A 9,401-nucleotide genomic window follows, 5' to 3' on the forward strand; every position below is an offset into this window, starting at 1 on the left:
GGTTTCCTCCCTTTGCAGCCGGGTGTGAGGCAGGCGCTGAAGCCCGGCTGCTCTGCCGCCCCGCAGGTCAGGCAGTGTTTGCGCTGGATGCCCACGAAGCGAGCGAGGCAGGTGAGGGCAGGAGACTTGTGGGCACGGGATGATGCTCTGGGGGTCAATGCCATCCTGGGGGTCCTTGACACAGACCCTCAGGGATACCACTGATCTTTTCCATCCCACCAGGGGTAACTTACCTGTATTCACCAATCTGCTGCCACCAACACACAGGTTTTGCCTGGTTCCTGTAAAGGTTCATCCCTTAAATGTGCTTGACTTGGCATCTACCTGCTCCATGGTGTGCAGCCAGTCATATTGAAAAGGTCCTTGCCTTTCAGTAGCGAGCAAACTTAACTTCATTCAAAGTTGGTATCATACACATGACTACTTCTCTCCCTGGTTCATTAGCACAGCTTGGTATTTTGCCAGTCAGCTTAAGAGAGATCCAGTGATGTCCCTTTGGATTCCAAATAGCCAGCATGGCATCTGAGACTAGCACAGTTAGTGATCATCCCAAAGTGAATTTCTGGGACTCCTGTATCATTAGGGTGGCAGCTACTATGGCCCATAAGCATGCTGACCATCCAGTTACTTGGAAAAGGATGCCACTGGCCTTTGCCAACTTCCAAGAAGCTGTGTCATCCCCACAGAGGCTACTTGTTGCCTTTTGTGCACACATCATGGAAAGGGTTTAGTCCAATCTGGAAGGCCTAAAGCCAGTGCTTCCATGAGCATCCTTTATGGTGTTAAAACTGGTTCAACATTCTCGGGGCCATTCCAGCAATTCTTCAGGGCCTTTGATTACCAAATAAAGGGGGTTGGCAATTTGTCCAAAATTTTGAACTCATATGGGGCAAAATCCCGCCACTAACAAAATTCCTGTTAGTTATCTTTTAGGCTTAGGAGCTGCAATTTGGAATATCGCTACTTTTTTTCTTCTCCCAGATCTCGTTGTCCTTTTGATACCTTAAAGCTAAGGTATTGGTCTTACCTTTTTTGTCTTGAAATTCCAGCAAGTCCCAAAAAGTTCCCCAGGCATATGGCCACTTTCAAGCAGGTTTGTTCCTTGTCAGCTCCAATTAGGATGTCATCAACAGGCTGTAAAGGAGGAACACTGTTAGCTTTTTTCCATTGTTCTGCTTCTTTTGCTAAAACCACCAAATAAAGTGGACCTATTTTTGAGTCCTTGAGGGAGCACCGTCCAACTTCATCTTTCTTCCAGTCACAGAGATTTTCTCATTCATAGGCAAAGATGGTTTGGCTTTGCTTGTCTACTGGGATACAAGAGAAAGCACCTTTTAAGGCCAAAACAGTATGGTAACAGTTTGTTTTCGGCACTGAGGTTAACAAGACATAAGGATTTGGTACAGTTGGGTGTATATCTGTCCATATTTGATTGATTGCTCTTAAACTTGTACTAATCTGCATGCTCAAGAACAAGGCTTCTTTACTTGTAGGAAGGCATCTAAAAGTCAGATTGACATTGTCTGAGTATGCTGAATTGTAAGAATGTGTATATCAATGGTTTCAGACCTTTCTGTGCTTCTGTCTTTATAGGATATTTATTCATTCTTAATGGTTTAACTTTTGGTTCTGAGCTTTTCCTCTTAACTGGAGACATATTCTTTGCTTTTCCTCATTTTCCTGTAGCCCATGTGGATCACTGCATTTGAAATGGCATCCAGAATATTTTCTCCAACGTCCTCCAATGGTTTACCCATTAACAGGTAGATCTGAGCTTTCCAGCCTGTCTCAGGTGGAAATGTGAAGCTGAGCGGTATTTTCAGAAAAGGTTAAAGGGTTTGTGTGTTTAAGCTACAAAATATATCTCATCCCAGCAAGGGAAGGGGGCATTACAGAAACCGATGAGTCGCTTTAGTGTCACCAACTATACATGCCATGGCTGGTAGGAGTGGCTGAAATGCTGCCCCAACAATCTGTATTGGAACTTTTCTCAGCAGGCCCTTGCAGCAAGTTACTTCTGAAGGTGTGGCACCACTATCAATACAAAAATCTAGTGTTTCATTCCCCAGATTTACTGGAACCAGAGTATCAACTGGGCATGCCCTGATATTTTCCCCTGGTCCCCTTCCCTCACTGTCAAAATCCTCCACCATCATAACATTTACCTCTTATAACTGACCTCTCCTGTCAACAAATAGCACATTCAGGCCAAGACCCCCAAATGTCCAGCCCATTCCTCTTCTTTCTTCTTCTCTAACACTATTCTTTCTTTTCTATGGTAAAAAAGTTTGACCCTTAAGTAGTTATACTGCTCCCACCCCACTGATTGATTAAGGCCCAGTACCACGTGTTTCCTTGTGACTTCCATGGAGATTGATCCCACTGATCAGTTACACTGACAAACCTACACCTTTTGTAAAAGCAATGGGAAAAAGGAACAACAGTGCACTTGCCAATCCAAGAATTCCATCCACCCCTCCACCCTTGCTTGGATATCTCTGGAGCACTGCATTTTGGATTTGCTCACTGCCATGATGCTGAAGAGGATTTGGAGGAGTCCATGATCATCTGGCTGGTGCCCACTGGAGTCCTGTCTGTTCTGATTCTCCATTGCCAGGGGCAGTAAGATGATCCAGGCAAGGCCTTATGGTCACCCCATCTGAGTCACCATAACGTCCCCAGGGTGGGTTCTTTCCCAGAGTGTGCCAGGAACTGATCCACACCCAGAGTCGGGATATTTGTTTCTTCTAAGTCTGTGCAGAGATGGGTGCTGGGTAGTGAATCCTCTAAATCAGCACCCCCTCAGGTGCCAGTCACCCTCTTTGATACACTTCAAAGAGCAACAGATCCACATTTCCCATAAACACCACAGTCTAAAGCTATGGATAAGCTATGGATAAGGTATCGATCATCTGTAGCCATGGGCTGCAACTTCCTTTGTCTCTTTTTAGAGATCCAGCACACAAGGATTTACTGCACATGCTCTCTGGAGAAGAGCATCAAAACCTTCTTGCAAGTTAGTGGGGAGATGGAGATGGTTGCTAGCTGCCCCTCTTAGAGCTTTGGACCATGAAGTTACAGCATTGCAGAGCAATGTGAGAGTTGGAAAAGGAAGTCAGGACTTTACAAGATGCAGAGGCAATCACACAAGATGTAATTATACTCCAGCAAAGTGGTGCTATGAGCAGCAATGCAGTGTAGAACGACTGTAAAATGGCAATATGTGGTGGTACATATGGCTCACAAACAAAGGCACAGATGTGGGAAAAATAAGATTTATATTTCCCAATCATATTCACAGGATCCTGAGGAATGGGATGGAAATATCTTGAGTGAGTCCTCAGACTCCAAGGTTGAGCTTTAGCTAGATTTAGCAGAAAGGGAGGTGGTAGAAGCACAATCTCTCATACAAATGGAGGGGGAGAGGGATCTGCTAGATGGAGGGGTGCACTTATAATCCAAAATGGAATTTTTGGAGATCTACCAGCAGAAGAGAGCAGAAGAAAAACTGACATGGATTTTGTGAGCTTGGAATAGTGGGGCTGTGTCTGTCCACTTACTAATTGGTGAAAAAATCCATTAAGCCCTATAGGCAGTAAGGATCAGATATACCAGGGATGTGCTTGGGGACAAAGTATCAGGGATCCTGTTTGGCAGGATATTGCCACCCCTGTGCTGTATCAAGGGTTGTGTGCAGCAGTTTTAACAGCATGTGCAGACATTGATGAGTTAGTGCCCTCAGAAGTTGATGTTCAAGGAAGAAGGTTTTCTTTTCCTGCAGCAGATGGGGCTGGCTCATGCTCTAATTACAGGGATGGGGCAGCAGTACATAAAAGTATCATAATACAGCTTTTGAGAGGGGCACCTGTTTCACTGAAGACCTTGATTACACCAGCAGTCACAGTGCTACTAGTAATATAGGTGTCCTAGCAAATACCTTAGGGGAAATTTGGGCTCTAATTTCAGAACCAGCTGTGTGAGTGGTGAATGAAAATCAGCCGGCAAAACTGTAGACTTACCTCATGTGTGATGAGGACTGAAATGTGGAATGATCTTGCGCAAGCCAGCGTCCCATGATCGGAAATAAATAGGATCTTAACAGCAAAAATGTTTCATCATTGACAGAAGTCAATGCCTATGCAAAAAAATTCTTCCCTTTCATCTCTCTGTCAGCTCACACCAAGACACTGTCTGGCAAATGCTAAAACAGCAGAAACGGACCAGGAAGAAAGTTGTTTGGCAATGGACAAAGAAACAAGAAGAAGCCTCTGATACCTGCAAAAACGTTCTGATTGAGCAAGCCAAATTACACACTCCTAGGCAAGGAAATCCTTTTGAACTGAAAGTAACAATTCTAGACGATAAAGTCTCATGGGGATTGTGGCAGACAACTGGGCTGAAAAGTCAGAAAAAATCTGTAGGATTTTGGTCCAAGCCCTTACAAGGCTCTCCTATACATTATAACCCAATGGAAAAATGAATTAAAGCTGTAATTTGGGCATTGCAAGAAACAGAAAAAATTACAGGCTGAAATAGTGTGACTGTACCTCCAGTATAAAACATGGTGAGGACTGAAATTCTTCCCGATAGTGTCTCTTCCAAAATGTTAGAATAAGTGGAATTGTTTATACCAATGGATTCTGTGATGGGACTGCAACCTATTAATCTAGAAATGACCATTTTTTAACAACCCCTGACAATGCAGTATGGTTCTGTACTCTGCTTTCTCCCCTTCTACATCCTCTATTCGTATCATATTCTCAAGTTCCTGTATTTTAGGTATCTTTGATGATTTCCTGTGCCTTATTTAGGGGGGATAGCACTGGAACTCTGTTATTGGTGTCACAAACCAAACATCAAATTAAAATTCAATCTGAAAAAGTGCAAACCACAGCCCTTCAATCTCTGTGGGCAATTATCCTGTATCAAGTTCCCAAGCCTGGAGCAATATTAGCTGGAGGAACTGGAGCAACACTGTATGTATTACTGGACAGAGATGACACTCCTATTTTCCTCCCTTATCACAAGCTGGTTCCTTGTGCTTTGTAAGCCACACAGCAAACACATACCTTGAATACATTTCTGCAAGAACAATATGTAAAAACTTGTGTGTAGGTTTTTACTGTAACTAACCTATTATTATTCTTTCAGAGTGGTGACTACAGAGTAGCCAGCAGGTACCTTCATGGAAGGTTTACCTTGGACATCCAAAGCAGCTTGCCTTAATTTGAGAGTAACTGCTATACACTGAGTAACTTTATAACACTGATTACTGATGAACTACCTTCCTCTGTCACAGGCAGGATGGGAGCTTCAGACAAAATTTGTTAGAGAAGCCCTCTCGTTGTGACATGAGGTGCAGAAATGATACCCTGGCTTTCTAAACTCCTTCTCATAGAGGAGTCTGGGTGTGGCTAAATCCAATCCCAGGCCCAGATGTGGTCAAAGGTTTATGTCTAAAGGATCATACAGGTGTAACCCTACCTTTATACAACTTTGTCTTGCGGGATTAAGGATGGCTAACCAAATATATTTATATATATTGAAAAAATTATTTAATTTGATTACAATACTGATAATGCTTAGACAAAAAGACCTTAGTCAGAATTATCTAGTACACACAATAGGTAGCTGTAACTTCTAGCGTAATGCTCTATTTTTGAAACAATATTGAAGCAATTTCATTAAAGCTAGAAAAAACCCAAATTTTAAGTAGAGATTGATGTTCCTCACCCCTATCAGAAACTGTGGGCAAATCGCTTTTGCTCAGCCTCGAGGTATAACCTTGAGGGGCATCCCCACTCATGGGAAAGATCTTCACACACACCTTAGGGACTTCTGCTAGAAGTCTTCACTATGAAAATGTGGGACTGGCCTTTAACAGCATAAAGTGACTGACTGTCAGTCACATTCATTTTTAGATTATGTGTTGCTAGGCTTACTCAGCAAAATAGACTTTGCTGATGAAAAAGGTGTGATCAGCTCTTTGGTGACACTTCTGCCTCTAACTTCCATATCAGGGCCTGCACATCCCTGCTGCTCCTGGCCTCAGGCAGGGAGCACCTGTCGAGTATATCCCCATGCACTCTGTACATTCCTTCTTGGCTATATCTACCATCATGTTCTTTGGATCCTGGAGTCTAAAGCTAAATGGAATTGTTTCCATGTAGGGCTGAGCTAGGGATATGTATCAGCACAGGTAGCTGTCGCAGCCCTTCCCCCTTAAAACTGATAACTTGAATTTGTCAGGCAGCCAAGTGGCAGCCACGCTCTCCTTGCAGCCTGTACAAGTACACTGCGCGCACAACCACGCTGCTCTGCGGGCTCACTCTTTGCCTTATGTAACATCACGCATTTTCCTTCTCCCAGAGTGGGAAATGTCCATCTACTCCTCGCACACAACAATGTGCCAGCACAGGAGCCGTCCAGCGCACTGCTTCTGTCGAAACACACCAGTGCCATGCACATTCCTTCTCACATCTATGTACTGTCACATTCTGTTACTCTTCTAGTCTGATTCTAAACCAAAAAGTTTTCCGCTGCATCTCACACAGATAAATGTGTGCCAGGAAAAGAAGCTTTCTTGGACCTTGCCCCTTATGTGTGGAAACTTGTATTCGCTCCACAAGAGGCAACAAATTATGGTGTCTTTTAACATCCTGAGGGAATTCAACATTCTCAAAAAGTGATGTGTCAGACCTGAAGGGAGAGAAGGAGGTGAAAGGCTGGGAAAAAAATCATCCTCTTCTGTTGTCCCAGCAGGCTGGGTGCAATCATTAATAAACCCCCAGAAGCAGCATCCCAGACCAGGGCAGGCAAACAACAATGAATGTGCATCCAAAATGATCTTCAGTGCCACTGATGTTATCTTGCCATAAACTGATATCTCAAAGTGTATCCACAAAGCAGTCTTGGTTTCTCTCTCTCCCTGATCTGAAAAACGACATCCATCATGGTGGGCAAACGGCTCCACATATACGGACACATATATAAAGTTAGGCGCCACAGCCACATGACCAGACCCAGCAGCATGGTGACCAGGGAGTTCTGTACCCAATATACAAGTGTTTTGGACAAAATTGTTATTTTGTCACTTTCTCTCTCAAGCCCCTTTAGTTGTGTGCCAAACTTGTCTTAGTTTAAGACTATTTACAGGGTGAAGCCTGGGAAACAAGCTACCTCTCCTTTAGTTTTAAGCACTCCCCTTTCAACAGAAGGGGAGACAAATGTGAGAAGACAAAAGTGAAAAAATAACAGTTTACTAAAAAACAAAACACCAATTAATAAGGAAACAGCAGTAACCAAACATACAAAGGCTCTAAAGCAAGAGACTCCCTCCTCCCTCCCCCAGAAACAACAAAATGTCAGAGAAGCCCCTCCCCCAGGATAGGGCTGCAGTACCCGAGTGCCGGGCCCAAGGACAAAGCCAGTATGACAGGGAAGCCCCCTCCCCCAGCGTGGCAGCCTCCATAGAAGACCACATGGAGCAGAACACAGGATGGCAGAGAAGCCCCTCCCCCATATGGTGGCCTCCCTAGAAGACCAGGTAGCCCAGGGGACAAAGACAAAATGGAGGAGAAGTCCACAACTCCTGACAATGTGGTGGAGAGGGGGAAGAAAGAAAAACAGCACAGCAAAGGACCCTCCAGGTTTACAGAACTGCCTCTTCCCCCCCCAGAAACAACCAACGCAAAACAGCGACAAAAGTAAAGCCTGGAAGAACCCTTTTCTTGTCAAGCTTGGGAGGTGGGTGAGCAAGGCAGTGCCAGGCAATGGAGTGGAGGAAGGACAAGGGAAGAACACAGAGGGGTCCATAAAGAAATGCAAGGCTGAGGTAGGCATGGGAAGGCAAATCAAAGGAGGGGTAAGCCTTGCAAGAGAAGGCCAGGAATGAAAGCAGTAGACAGGTTAAGGGGCAGATGGGCATGCAAGGTAATGCAAGGCCAGTAAGGGGTAGCAGGGCAAGCCAAGTAAAGGGTTGGGTTTACAAGGCAAAGCAAGTGAGAAGTATGTACAAGGATTGCTCCCAGACAAAAGCTGCCAGGACAGACTGGACTGCCTGGCATTAATCTCTCCTGGGCTTCCCCTCATCTGCACCGGAAACACTGGGGCTACGTGCTTTACTTCCTGTGGAAAAGAACTCTCATTCTTGTCCAGGAGCTCATGGCCAAAACTTTGATTCCACCTCCAAAATGCAATCCATCCAAGGATTGCTCCCAGATGAAAGCTGCCAGGACAGATGGATCTGGCTGGTCTTGGCCTCCCCTGGGCTGCTTCCCATCTGCACCTGAAACTTTGGGCCTACGTGATTTCCTTCCATAGCAGGGCATCTCACCCTCCCACAAGGGCTTATCTACTGTTTGCTAACCAGCCAGATAACTCAAACAGGACAAGCTGTCTTGTAGGGAGTTATTCTGGCACCATGGGCTTAACACTGGTCTGGCATCTCCCAACTGCCAATAAACTTCTTAATGTTGAAGTGAGATCTGGCAACATCATTTTTTGACTGACAGACACCTCACTTTACAAACTCTAAAAGCCACACCAAACTTTCACAAGTCAGAAATCTTCTATACATTTCCCTGGAAATGTGTGGAGATTCTCTTGTGAGTAGGGACACCTGCTTCACTGTTACGCCCCAGGGGTGAAGGTGAAGGAATCTGTGTACATTATCTTCATTTTGGTGGTAAGTTACATTTGCCTCCTAATCAATACTGTTTCTTTTGCTAGCTTTAATACAGGTACTGGTTTATGTTATGCTATAATCTACTAGTAGGTCTTTAGTTTTCTTCTGTGTAGTAAGTAATTCTGAACAGGATCTTTCATCTGTTGTCTCTTGTCTGTTTAATAAAGAATTAATTTTTATAAATAGATCTGATTTGCCATCATTAGAACTTGCAGCCCAGAGCGATCCCTTAAATTGAAACTGTTACCAAAATCTGAGGCTAAGGCAGGGCTTGGCTGAAGCTTCCACTCGTCACAGAAAGCCTTCCTATGGACAAGAACTGTCATTATCATTCAGGACCCCATCGCAGAAATTGGATCCCACCTCCAAAATTCAATACATCCACGGACTGCTCCAAGACAAAAGCCAGATTCATTCTCTGCAAGGAAACCACCACGGAAATTTTGATCCCACCTCCAAAATTCATTATGTCCAAGAATTGCTCCCAGACAAGAGGAGCAAGGACAGAAAGATCTTCCTGTGGGGCCAGGGGCACGGTTTTCAGTGCCTGCCTTCCCCCACTGAGCATTCCTTCCTTCCTTCCTTCCTTCCTTCCTTCCTTCCTTCCTTCCTTCCTTCCTTCCTTCCTTCCTTCCTTCCTTCCTTCCTTCCTTCCTTCCTTCCTTCCTTCCTTCCTTCCTTCCTTCCTTCCTTCCTTCCTTCCTTCCTTCCTTCC

This window comes from Corvus brachyrhynchos, unplaced genomic scaffold (assembly GCF_000691975.1).
Source record: "Corvus brachyrhynchos isolate BGI_N302 unplaced genomic scaffold, ASM69197v1 scaffold122, whole genome shotgun sequence".
NCBI classification, from domain to species: Eukaryota; Metazoa; Chordata; class Aves; order Passeriformes; family Corvidae; genus Corvus; species Corvus brachyrhynchos.